Genomic DNA, 13,960 nt, shown 5'->3' on the forward strand with positions numbered 1-13,960 from the left:
CCTGGGGCGGCCAATGGAATGGGGAGGCTTCTGCGGCAATTGGGCCCTCTCAGTCCCTCTCGGAGGGAAGGACTTGCCACCAAAAGCAGCAGAGGTAGAGCTGCTGTTGATTGCAATTTTTTTATATATTTTTTTCCTCTTGGGGTGGAAAAACACTGGAACTGACCCTGCTCTATGGAAGACAATTTGTTAAATCCTAGATGAGTGGAGTCCTTAGGGCTTAATCCTGAGGATATTGTCCCATCATGGGGCCATTTCCCTCCTCTCTTTCATACAGAAGCATCATTTTCCTTGCACAGCCACAGGAACAGCAAGATCTTCCTCCGTCCCTTGTGCAAAGCAGGGGGCCAAATTCCATGGAAACAATGGAGAAGCAGGGGGCCCTGGGCACATCCAGCCTGGCAGTGAGATATTCCCTCCCCTCTTTCTTTATGACCCTGTTGTTATTTCATAGATTGTCTGGGATGGGGGAAAAGCTCAGTTCACTCCAGGTGGAGGATAAAAAGAACCCTGGAAGTCTCAGGCCCCAATGCCTGCTACCAGGATCACTGAGGTGCTGGGGATTTGAGTAGGAAAGGGACTGTGTGAATTGTCAAGGTGAGGAATGAATAACAATCTACAACTAGATCCACCTCATTAACCACTGACACAGGCTAATCCTGCTGCAGATAGAAGGAAAACTGGGGGTGATTCTTTGCTGTTCAGCCATGGAAACAGTGACCCAATTGCACCGCAGTGAATGATCTGGGGAAAGCTAGACTTCACAGGCAGGTGGAAACACCTAGAACTCCCCACCTCACTTCTGCCGGCAGGGTGAGGTGTTGAGCTGCTCACAGCATCCCCCACTGCCCCCCCAACCAATGCAGGGGAGAGGGCTGAGTGTATCTCTGCCCCCTGAGTCCAGGGCACAAACTCTCTCTGCCCCACACATAGAATCTGGCCCTGCTGAAAAGTCACCCCTAGGAAAAAGTAACCTCCAGGAGAGCAGGCCTGGCCCTCAGAGAAGGGAATGGGCTTCTTATGAAACTTATAGGTCACTGGCTGCAGTGAGAACAGGAGGGCTCTGAGTGTAACCCATAGCAAGTACAGCACATCTGGGGATGTAGCTCAGTGGTAGAGCACATGCTTTGCATGTATGAAGTCTTGTGCTCATTTTTTCACCCTGCTCTTTGCTCATGCCCAGAGGGGAAATGGCCCACCAGTCTCCCTGCACCAGTTTCAGTCCTGCTCAGTGAGGGGCAAGTGCCAATTGCATGGAAGGTCTGGGGGGGCGGTTCTGCTCCTAAGTCACCTTGGTACATTTAAGATTCCCTCTCGCTGTGCTGCTTGGGACAAGGGTAGATGAGAAGGGCGAATCCTCCAGCACTGGAGGGAAAGGTCCCATCTGCTCAGGCTGAGAGGTAAGGAAACAGAGGGGCAGTCAGTGCTCAGAAAGGAGAGAGGTCAGTGATGTACACCCAACAGGGGACACTGTCATTTTGAGTATCACAGGGTAGCTGCGTTAACCAGGATTTGTAAAAAGCGAGAGTCCTGTGGCACCTTATAGACTAACAGATGTACAGGAGCATAAGATTTGAGGGGTGAATCCCCACTTCATCAGATGAATGGAGTGGGAATTCTGTGCCTGGCTAGCCAACTACAAAAGCAGTTTCTCCTCCCTTGGCGTTCATACCTCAACTGCTAGAAGAGGGCCTCATCCTCCCTGATTGAACTAACCTCCTTATCTCTAGACTGAGTCTTACCTGCATATTTATACCTGTCCCTGCAAATTTCTGCCACATGCATCCGACGAAGCGGGTATTCACCCATGAAAGCTTATGCTCCAATATGTCTGTTAGTCTATAAGGTGACAAAGGACTTTATGTCTTTTTGAGGTGAGTGCAGCTTGTTTGGGATGGTGCTGATGATGGATAGAAAAAAGGCTAGAGTTAATGACAGATGAGACTGCAGAAGTGGAAGGGGAATGGCAGCCCCATAGAAGGCCCTGGGTGCTCAGATGCCCCACTTATTGCACCCTGGCCTGTCGTAGAGAGAGAAAAGACACTGAGGGACCCAGCCTCCTACAGTGATCCCATGGACAAGAACCTGGTTGGGAGTGGGGTGAAGGTTCCCTCTGGGCAAAGTGGAGCTGAAATCCCTCAGTGTCATGGAATTTAAGCAATGGAAGCTTCAAACCCTGCACGGGTGTGGGCTGAGATGCATCAGCAGAAGGTTGGTCTGGACAGGGGCGGCAGGTTTGTATAATTTTTGGTGGTGCTCAGAATGGGACCAAGTCCTGCCCCCCCACCCCCACACCAGCCTAAGGCTCTGGGAGGGAGTTTGGGTGTGGGAGGGAGAGGGGTTGGAGTCTGGGAAAGAGTTTGGGTGCAAGGTCTGGGGTCAGTCAGGGGGCTGTGCTGCAGGAGGATGTACAGGGGGCAGGCTCTTGGAGGGAGTTTGGGTGCAGGTGTGGGGTCTGGCTTGGCGTTGGGGGTGCAGGAGCAGGTGAGGGGTGCAGCATTTACCTCGGACATCTCCCGAAAGCAACCTGCACCCCCCTCTGGCAGCAGCCCCTAAGCAGGAGGGCCGGGGGCACCTCTGAGCATGGCTGTCCACAGACTCCACCCTTGCAGCTCCCATTGCCACAGTTGGCAGAGTTGGCACTTGGGGTGGGGGTAGCACGTGGAGACCCCCCCACCCCAGGGGCCACAAGGACGTACCAGCCGCTTCCGGGAGTGGTGTGCCACATGGAGCAAGGGTGGGCAGGATGCCGCTTTAGTTCCCTTGTGTTGCTGCTGGTGGTGGCAGGGGTCCCCGGGCCCTTTTAAATTGCCCAGGGGGCAGCAGGCGGGACCAGAGGGAACACTCCCAAGGGCCTAACGTTGCTTTGCACAACAATAAATCTTGGAACAGGACAGAAATGAAATGACAGCAGAACCTAAGGAATTAAAAGCCTCCAGATTCTTGTGTGTGCACTGACTCCAAACGGAACCTTTAATTTGACTCACTTTGTGTCTGCAGCCAGTAAAACATCAGGACAAAATCATTCCAGTGATCGTGACCCTGGGTTTGAGGAGGCTTTGGTCTTATTAAAATGTAACTAGCATGTTTCACTTGTGTTTTTAAAGGTGGCTTCCCCAAGCAATCCCAAGTTGTTCTTCCCACAGCTGGCTGATGGGGGGCAGCAGGGGATCTCCCCAATCTGGGGGAATCTCTCTGGGCCCCACTGTTAATTCTCCATCCTTTCTCCCCCTAATCACAGACACCCCTCCCCTCCCCGATAACAGTGTTTTAGAGAGACCTCTCCCTCCCTTTTTGGGATACAGACTTTGTGACAGATACTGGCTGGGGCTCCTCTCTGCATGACCCCAATGGGGAAGGAAAGAGACTAGAGGCTGGGGGGAGAAGACGGGCAGAAGGAGTCAAATGGGGCTAAACCAGAATAGAGGAGATTTTCTTCCTGTTAAAATGTACTGGAGTCTCATGGCTGAAAAGCCACATCTTGAGTTAGGTTTGATGCATCAGCCTTACAATCACCAGGCAAAGGTGTGACCCACAAAGACTGATAACTGCCTGCTTCCCAACTTTGTCTAAGAAGCACCTGCACTGTTGGAACAGATTAGTGCAGAGAGGGATACTGATGGGGTTATGAATTCAACCCTTATCTAGAGCCCTGGTTTCTATTCCTTGTGTAGTTTCCCCAACTTGCTTTGCTTAATTCACATGGAAAGTGCCCTACTAGGAAAAGGAGAGTAAGTTCTAAAATGTGGAAGTAGGTGCATAGCTTGGAAACATCCTCCCTGTGCTGCCATTAGTTCCAGTAGATTGTCCACTGGCAGCATGAATTGATTTCTTTGCTGCTGTGAAAGCTGCCAGGAAAAGTCTCTGGTCACCAGAGCTCCCTTCTACTTCCAGCACATCCCTGGCTCCTTCCCTGCCCCAGTTACTGCTGTAGCAGGGTCCTATATGCACTGAGCCTAAAGCTTTTGGAATCACAGATTTTTAGGGTTGGAAGGGACTTTTCCCAAGCCTTCTTAGCGCAATTGGCAGCACATCAGTCTCATAATCTGAAAGTCCTGCGTTCAAGCCTCAGAGAAGGCAATGGGTTTGTTCTCTGCTTCAGATTTTCTACAGGAAATCAGAGTAAAGAAACTAGAGGACACTGGTTTCTAGACACCCTCCCCCCAATCTAACACACACACACACACACATATTTCTAAGGCATTAACTTTCCTCTTTATGGAGCTTGTATTCGCCATAGAGCAAAATAAAACAAAAAAATGCACGTCCAAGCCTAATACAGTATGAAACTCAATACAGATCAAATCTCACCCTCAGAGATCTTCCAATAAGCTTCTTTCACAGACTAGACTTATTTCTTGTCTGGGCCAAATCTTTTCACCAGGTATAGTCCTTGTTCCAGATCAGGTGATAGCTAGAAGATTTCTCATGACCGCACACACCTTTCTTCTGTTCCACTCCCTTATACAGCTTTAGTACAAGGCAGGAATCTTTTGTCTGTCTCCTGGGGAAGAGCCCCAGGTTTAAGATGGATTCCTGTACCAGGTGACATGATCACATGTCCTGTGAGATCCCAAGCCTTCATTCTTCCTGGCCTGACTCACAGGTGGTGCAGGACAGAGCCATCTGCAGTCTATTGTCCTGGTTAATGGGAGTCATCAAGAGTCCAAACCACTATTAATGGCCCACACTTTGCATCATTACAACAGGACCTCAGAGTTATAGTTCATATTTCTAGTTTAAGATACAGGAATGATCGGTTCATACAAATAGGATGAACACACTCAGTAGATTATAAGCTTTGTAATGATACCTTACAAGAGACCTTTTACATGGAGCATATTCCAGTTACATTATATTCACACTCATTAGCATATTTTCATAAAATCCTATGAAGTGCAATGTCACAGCAGGGAAAGGGTTTTATTGTGGCACCTGGGAGCAGTTGAGTTTTATGTTCAGGCTGTGGTATGAGTTCCTCCAGGTTTGTCGTAAGCACACAGGGACCTTAGGAGGTGCTCTTGATGCAGGAATGGCCCCGACATGATAAAGTGATGGGAATTGCATTTTCCTTTTTTATTTTTGTATTTCCAGTGACATTTCTGTTTGTGATTTCTTTTTGCTTTGTATAACTGTGTTTTCTCCTGGATTTGATATTTGACTAAAAAAGAATAAGGCCTCAGGGCATCGGATGGAGGAGCAGGCTGGGGCTAGGACTGCTAAGAGAGCGAGAGTAGCAGGTTTTCTGTATTGTTTCGTGTCTTCATTTTCATGACTAGTTTCTCTTGTGCACTAAATTTGCTTTTTTTTCATATGAGCCTGGCTATCTCAATTGGTAGCACATTAGACTTTTAACCTAAGGGTCTAGGGTTCAAATCCCTGGTCAGGTGAAAAGAGAGCCGTTTCACTCAACATGAAAGAAAGCATCTCTACAGGATGTTATTTGATATCACCTTTCTTCCCCAGGATTTGGCCTTTCCTAGGAAGAGTCTGGGACTGAAGGGGCAAGTTCCTCACATGCCCAGTGGCCTCTCAATCTGGATTAAGAAAGGCCTCTGGGAGCTGCAGCAAACTGCTGCATGCCAACTTGATGAGTAAATGCAGGGCTGCCCACACAGGGTCATCCTCAGCAGAGGTCTGGGGGTTCCCTATTGGTCCCATGGTGTAAGGGCCAGCACTCAGGACTTTGAATCCTGCAATCTGAGTTGAAGTCTTGGTGGGATCTTAGGACAATTCCTGCATCACAAACCCTGCTGGGTCTTCCAAGACTATATCTTGTTTTCTGAAAGGCCATGAAAGCCTATCTTTTCCCCACTAGCTATTGTGACTTGAGCACAAGAGGGGATGTTTGATCCAGAAGCCTGGCCGTGCCTGGAGTACTGTAGGTAGGGATACGAGCTGCATTTCCTCTGAGTCCTGAAGCTGGGCTGCAGCCTGGCCTAGGAGGCAGCTGTATTGGTTGACCTACTGGCCCAAAGTCACTTGGGCGGTGTTGGTGTCCCTAGGAATGCTGAAGGGCCTAAGGGAGGGAGGGTCAATACTTCCCCCTATCAGTAAGGGTGGAAGAGGAGGGCTGCAAGAGTGGGCAGGTTGATGGCTGGGCCTTCTAGCATTTGGTTGGGGACGTGGTGGGAAATGCGAACTGGGAGAAATGGTTGCTGGCCTGAGAGGAATGGTTTGGCCGGTGGCGTAAGTGGATCGTGTCATTACCTACAAGGTTGTGATGCTCAAGACCCATCTGTGGGGAATTTCCTCAGCCATGTGTTTCCTCCTGCTCCACGAGTGCTGCTGAGACCAAACATGATGGCCTTCCACCTCTTGTGGGGCAATAGGATGTCCCTACCTAGTCAGAGGAAGTGCGGCTTTTCTGCCATATTAGAAGGGGGGGTTGGGTCTGGTGGGCTTTGAAGCCTTGTACGGCTCTACTTTTTTGTGTTTCAGTTTTCAGTGGTGGCTGAGCTGGAGGGCAGTTCAGGCCCGAGATGAATGTTGGGGCAACAGCAAAGAACGCAACTGACTCTTCCGATATGGCTGTATTTTTTTTTTACCCCTCCGGTTGCAGCACCGGGTATGGGATGGCTGATGGTGGAAGAAGTGGGAGGAGTAGACTCATAGACTTTAAGATCAGAAGGGACCTTTATGATAATCTAGTCTGACCTCCTGCACAATGCAGGCCACAGAATCTCACCCATCCACTTCTATAACAAACCTGTGTCTGAGTTATTGAAGTCCTCAAATTGTGGTTTGAAGACCTCAAGCTGCAGCGAATCCTCCAGCAAGTGACCCATGCCCTATGCTGCAGAAGAAGACGAGAAACCTCCAGGGCCTCTGCTAATCTGCTCTGAAGGAAAATTCCTTCCTGACCCCAACTATGGCGATCAGCTAAACCCTGAGTAAGTGGGCAAGAGTCACCAGCCAGCACCCAGGAAAGAATTCTCTATAGTAAATCAGATCCCAACCCATCTAACATCCCATCACAGACCACTGGGCATACTTACCTGCTGATTAAGAGGTTAGGAAGTCCCCTCCCCCACAGTGTTCTTCTATTCCCATCTTACACCCTACAGGATTTTCAGTGGGTGGCTAGGAGGAAGGTGCTTGCAGAATGGCTTCAACTGCAACAGTGGCTGCCCTCACAGCACCGGCAGCCACAGCAGCGAGCCCCCCCTCTCCTTTGGCTCAATCTGAACAGAGATCAATGTACCACTGGGTGTGATAAGCCAATTTTAGGGAGCTTCCTCTGAAGGTGAGCAACTGTCCCGAGAACTTACTGACAGGCGCTTTAAAGTATTTGCATTTGTGCACGGCGGGCATGTGCAGAGCAAAGGCTGCCCACGGGCACTGTGTCAGACTCTGGCACCGCTTGAGACAATGGACCATCTTCAGCCACCAGGTAACCCAGGATCTAAGGCAGGAATGGGGGTGAGAGAGCAAGTCAAGGTGAGTAAGGCAGGCAAAAATTCATCTTTCCTTCGTGAGCGCTCGCAATGATGCTCGTTTTGTGTGCCAGGATTGACAAAAACATCCCAGACAGAGAAGCAGCAGGCCCAAAAAGTTCCATTAGGGTGCTGACTTAACTCAGTTGGGAGAGTGTTAAACTGACAATCTAGAGGTCCCTGGTTCACTTCTATGCTTTCGCATGCTCTGTGTGTTCAGCAGTGGGCTTTTCTCTGGAAGCACAGCAGTGCCTTTACCCACCACGAGTCCCTCATTTCAGGCTAGCAAGCAAGAAAAGACAGCATGGACTTGTGCACCAAGTTGGCCCACCTGACCTTTCTTTCTTCTCTTGCTCTTTGTCAGCAAGGGGAAGAAAAAGAAGCTCTCCTTCAAGCCAGAGTCAGAAGGGCGACGTCAGGATGACTTCCTGAGTGCCGGCTCCAGTCCTTTGCTCTACCAGCTGACCTATCGAAGGGCTACCACCTCTCTCCCCAGGTTTGCCCATTGGTGTGTTCAGAATGGAGAGGGGTAACTAGTGGTTTTCTCCAATGGTCAGTCCTAGGACCAATCCTATTCAATTTCTCATAAATGATCTGGAGAAAGGGGTAAACAGTGAGGTGGCAAAATTTGCCAATGATACTAAACTGCTCAAGATAGTTAAGACCAAAGCAGACAGTGAAGAACTTCAGAGACATATCACAAACCTGTGATTGGGCAACAAAATGGCAATTGAAATATAATGTGGATAAATGTAAAGTAATGCACATTGGAAAAAATAACCCCAACTATACATACAATATGATGGTGGCTAATTTAGTTATAACTAATCAGGAAAGAGGTCTTGGAGTCATCATGGACAGTTCTCTGAAGACGACCATGCAGCGTGCAGCAGCAGTCAAAAGAGCAAACAGGATGTTAGGAATCATTAAAAAAAAAAAGGAGACTAAGATAGAGAATATCTTACTGCCTTTATATAAATCCATGGTACACCCACATCTTGAATACTGTGTACAGACGTGGTCTCCTCTTTTAAAAAAAAAATACTGGCATTAGAAAAGGTTCAGAGAACAGCAACTAAAATGATTAGGGGTTTGGAACGGGTCCAATATGAGGAGAGATTAAAGAGACTAGAACTTTTCATCTTAGAAAAGAGAAGACTAAGAGGGGTTTTCATAAAGGTATATAAAATCATGAGTGGTGTGGAGAAAGTGAATAAGGAAAAGTTATTTACTTGATCCCATAATATAAGGCCTAGGGGCCACCAAATGAAATTAATAGGTAGCAAGTTTAAAACAAATACAGGGAAATTCTTCTTCACACAGACACAGTCAACATGTGGAACTCCTTGCCTGAAGGGATTGTGAAGGCTAGGACTATAACAGGGTTTAAAAGAGAACTAGATACATTTATAGGTTTCAGAATGGAAGCCATGTTAGTCTGTATCAGCAAAAAGAATGAGGAGTACTTGTGGCACCTTAGAGACTAACAAATTTGTTTGAAAAACAGCTCTGACATCATAATAAAAAAGGCTGACAAAGGAGGTGCTGTCGTCATCATGAATAGGTCAGAATATGAACGAGAGGCTGCTAGGCGGCTCTCTAACACCACATTCTACAAGCCATTACCCTCTGACCCCACTGAGAGTTACCAAAAGAAATGACACCATCTGCTCAAGAAACTCACTGAAAAAGCACAAGAACAAATCTGCACAGACACACCCCTAGAACTCCAACTAGGGGTATTCTATCATCTACCCAAGATCCATAAACCTGAAAATCCTGGATGCCCTATCATCTCAGGCATTGGCATTCTGACAGCAGGATTGTTTGGCTATGTAGACTTCCTCCTCAGGGCCTACGCTACCAGCACTCCTAGCTATCTTTGAGACACCACTGACTTCCAGAGGAAACTACAGTCCATTGGTGATCTTCCAGAAAACACCATCTTGGCCACTATGGATACAGAAGCCCTCTACACCAACGTTCCACACAAAGATGGATTACAAGCCGTCAGGAACAGTATCCTCAATAATGTCAGGGCAAACTTGGTGGTTGAACTTTGTGACTTTGTCCTCACCCACAACTATTTCACATTTGGGGACAATGTATACCTTCAAGTCAGCGGCACTGCTATGGGTACTCACATGGCCCCACAGTATGCCAACATTTTTATGGCTGACTTAGAACAACGCTTCCTCAGCTCTCATGCCCTAACCCCCCTACTCTACTTGTGCTACACTGATGACATCTTCATCATCTGGACCCATGGAAAAGAAGCCCTTGAGGAATTCCACCATGATTTCAAAAATTTCCATCCCACCATCAACCTCAGCCTGGACCAGTCCACACAACAGATCCACTTCCTGGACACTACAGTGCTAATTAGTGATGGTCACATAAACACCACCCTGTACTGGAAACCTACTGACCTCTATACTTACCTACATGCTTCCAGCTTCCATCCAGGACACACCACACGATCCATTGTCTACAGCCAAGCTCTAAGATAGAACCGTATTTTCTCCAACCCCTCAGACAAAGACAAATACCTACAAGATCTCTATCAAGTGTTCTTACAACTACAATACCCACCTGCTGAAGTAAAGAAACAGATTGATAGAGCTAGAAGAGTACCCAGAAGTCACCTACTAGAGGACAGGCCCAACAAAGCAAGTAACAGAACGCCACTAGCCGTCACCTTCAGCCCCCAACTAAAACCTCTCCAGTGCATCATCAAGGATCTACAAGCTATCCTGAAGGATGATTCCTCACTCTCACAGATCTTGGGAAACAGGCCAGTCCTTGCTTACAGACAGCCCCCCAACCTGAAGCAAATACTTACCAGCCACCAAACAACAAAAACACTAACTCACAAACCTATCCTTGCAACAAAGCCTGTTGACAACTCTGTCCACATATCCATTCAGGGGACACCATTATAGGACCTAATCACATCAGCCACACTATCAGAGGCTCATTCACCTGCATATCTACCAATGTGATATATGCTATTATGTGCCAGCAATGCTCCTCTGCCATGTACATTGGCCAAACCAGACAGTCTCTACGTAAAATAATAAACGGACACAAATCACATGTCAAGAATTATAACATTCAATAACCAGTCAGAGAACACTTCAATCTCCCTGGTCACTTGATGATAGACCTAAAAGTCGCAATATTACAACAAATAACCTTCAAAAACAGACTCCAACAAGAGAATACTGAACTGGAATTAATTTGCAAACTGGAAACCATTAAATTAGGCTAGAGTAAGGACTGGGAGTGGATGGGTCATTACACAAAGTCAAACTATTTCCCCATGTTTATTTGGCCCCCTACTGTTACTCACACCTTCTTGTCAACTGTTGGAAATGGGCCATCCTGATTATCACTACAAAAGGTTTTTTCTCCTGCTGATAATAGCTCACCTTAACTGCTCACTCTTGTTATAGTGCGTATGGTAACATCCATTGTTTCATGGTCAGCTACTCCTGTGTCTGATCAGGAGTTGGGGAGAACCCAGGCCCGCCCTCTACTCTGGGTTCCAGTCCAGGGCCCTGTGGATCGCAGCTGTCTATAGTGCCTCCTGTATCAGCTGCATGACAGCTACAACTCCCTGGGCTACTTTCCCATGGCCTCATCCAAACACCTTCTTTATCCTCACCACAGGACCTTCCTCCTGGTGTCTGATAATACTTGTCCTCCTCAATCCTCCAGCAGTACTCTCTCTTACTCTCAGCTCCTTGCTCCCAGCTTCTCACACACACTCGTTTTCCTCTTGCTCCCCTTGCCTGACTGGAGCGAGCTCCTTTTTAAACCCAGGTGCCCTGATTAGCCTGCCGTGATTGGCTGCAGGTTTTCTAATTAAAGTAGCTATCTCTACTGCCTTCTAGAAAGATCTTAATTGGCCCGAGGTGCCTTGATTAACCTGGAGCAACTGCCATTTGGTTACCAGGGTCCTATTGGTATCCAGCGGGGGTGGGCGGGCGAAGCCCTCCCACTTCTAAAGGGCCTCCCCCCAGCCTAAGGGGAGGACCCACAGGTCTGGGACACCAAATAATTACAGGGGACAACTAATGAAAAAAAACAGGATCGGGAGTGAGGTCATAGGGCTAAATGAAGGGAACCCGATGGGGACACCGAGCAGAGAACCCCGGACAACGCCCACTGCTCCTCGAAGGCATCAAGGGAGTCAGTGGACGCCGCCCAGAGGAACTCTGCCCAGATGCATGAGCAGACGGAGGAACGGATATAGGCCCTACAGTCGCAGGAAATCCCGTCGGCCAACCTCCTCTCCCTGGTGTTGTAGATGGTCAGTTTGGCCAGGGCCAAGAGGAGGTTGAGAAGGAGATCCCGCGACTTCGTGGGGCCAAGGATGGGGAGCGTGTAGAAAAAAAGGTGAGGGGAAAAGTGCAACCAAAAATGCAGGAAAATATTCAGGAGGAGCCGGAACAGGGGCTGCAACCTGGCGCACTCCAAATAAACGTGCGCCAAGGTCTCCTTCTCACCACAGAAAGGGCAGGTGCTAGGGACAGATGTGAACCGCGCCAAGTACACGCCTGTGCTCACGGCTCCGTGAAGGAGCCACCAACTGATATCCCCGGCGGGCCTCGGGACCAGGGCAGAGTACAAGCTGGCCCACCGGGGCTCCTCACCTTCGAGAGGCGGCAGGAGGTCCCGACATTTGGTATCGGGGCGGGATGCGAGGGTGAGGTAGTGAAGGGTATGGAGCACGAGCGAGTACAGATGTTTCCGTGGTGCGGTCTGGAACAAAACTGGCTGCAGATCATGCAGCCGGCTGGCAGTGAAAGGGTGAGGGGGCCGATTGGGTCCACGGGGCAGGGGCCCGATAAAAATGTCCACGGGGCCTGGGGTGGAGGGTGGGCGGGGCGTGCCCTCTCGCAGGACCCGGTCGAGGTAAGCCCGAGCAGCGGGCAGTAAAGCGGCCTTCACCTCCTGAAGTACGCGCTGGGGAGTACGAGGTCTGGAAAGCCCCATGTGCTGAGCGAGCGTCAGGGGATCCAGCCAGTTTCCCCGGTCGTAGTCCAGGAGGTCTCCGACCCTGGTGACTTTCGCCGAGACCAGCCTCTGGCACACCGTGGGGGACTCCGCCACCTGCACATGAAGCTGGAGATTGTGTAGCAGGGGCTCCGCAAGGAGGTCAACCCCCACGGTGGCCGCCACGGACCTGGTCTTTGAAAAGAGCTTCCAGGTCCGGAGGAGGTCTTGGTAGAAGACTGGCAGCCCGGAGAGGTCTCGCGGAAGACCTCTCGGATGGAGGTAAAAGAACTGCTGGTCGTACCGGAGCCCTCGGAAGCGGCGGAGGAAGGCGTGCGCCAATACGCTCCACGCCGGACTACCTGCACCAAACAGGAGCCTCTGCAGGGCCTGGAGGTGGAAGACATGGACCTGAGCGCGTAAGCACTTCAGGCCCTGCCCCCCCTCCTCCAGGGGCAGGTGGAGGACCCCTGCAGAGACCCAGTGCGTCCCTGGCCAAAAGAACTCCAGAATCGCCGTCCGGAGGTTGGCCAGGAAACCCGGGGCCGGGACCATGGTGTTGAGCCGGTACCAGAGCATGGACAGGAGCAGTTGATTAAGCACCAGTGCCCTCCCCCGAAGGGAGAGGCACCGGAGTAGTCCTGTCCATTTCCGGAGCCGCTCCGTCACCCTGCCCTGCAAATCCTGCCAGTTCTCCGGAGGAGACGGATGCGTGGCAGAAAGGTAAACGCCGAGATAGAGCAGCGGACCTGTGCTCCACCGGATGGCCTGAAGCGCGGGTGGGAGGGAGCTCACCTGCCACCCTTCCCCGACCACCAGGCCAGAGCTCTTGACCCAGTTGACCTGGGCGGAGGAGGCCGCCGAGTACACAGCCTGGCAAGCCTCCACCCGCGCCAAGTCGCCCGGGTCCTGGACCACGAGGAGCACATCATCAGCGTATGCCGACAGGACCAGCCGCAACCCCAGCTCCCGAAGCACCTACCCCGTCAACTTCTTGCGGAGGAGACAGAGGAAGGGCTCGATCGCTAGAGCGTACATCTGGCCCGAGAGGGGGCACCCCTGGCGCTCTCCCCGCCCGAAGCTGACCGGCTCAGTCAGGGTCCAGTTGAGCCTGACCAGTTACCAGGGTACTAGGGATTTGTTTAGCCTGGGGCTAACATACCTGTTTCTCAGTACTTTACTGTAGCCATCTGGCCTTGCCCCATCACAATATATATATATATATATATATATCTCTTCCTGCTGTATTTTCCACTCCATGCATCCAATGAAGTGGGTTTTAGACCACGAAAGCTTATGCTCAAATTAATTTGTTAGTCTCTAAGGTGCCACAAGTACTCCTCTTTCTTTTTGCAGATAAATTAATGGAGGTTAAGTCCATGAATGGCTATTAGCCAGGATGGGTAAGGAGCGGGATCCCTAGCCTCTGTTTGTCAGAGGGTGGAGATGGATGGCAAGAGAGAGATCACTTGATCATTACCTGTTAGGTTCAATCCCTCTGGGGCACCTGGTATTGGCCACTG

At 49.9% G+C, this 13,960-nt stretch overlaps 2 protein-coding genes and 1 non-coding gene across 7 annotated transcripts in view; 1 reads left to right on the forward strand and 2 right to left on the reverse strand.

The window, feature by feature from the left end:
* The window catches only part of LOC127033611 (zinc finger protein 420-like), a 496,719-nt gene that overhangs the window by 86,556 nt on the left and 396,203 nt on the right, over nt 1-13,960 (reverse strand). The gene's annotated exons all lie outside the window — the stretch shown is intronic.
* Nucleotides 1-13,960, reverse strand: part of LOC127033614 (zinc finger protein 883-like) — a 139,968-nt gene that overhangs the window by 83,013 nt on the left and 42,995 nt on the right. The window lies entirely within an intron of this gene.
* TRNAM-CAU (transfer RNA methionine (anticodon CAU)) lies at nt 4,008-4,080 on the forward strand. Its single transcript has one exon. It is a non-coding gene; the product is annotated as a tRNA-Met (tRNA).

Source organism: Gopherus flavomarginatus, chromosome 13 (assembly GCF_025201925.1).
Source record: "Gopherus flavomarginatus isolate rGopFla2 chromosome 13, rGopFla2.mat.asm, whole genome shotgun sequence".
NCBI classification, from domain to species: Eukaryota; Metazoa; Chordata; order Testudines; family Testudinidae; genus Gopherus; species Gopherus flavomarginatus.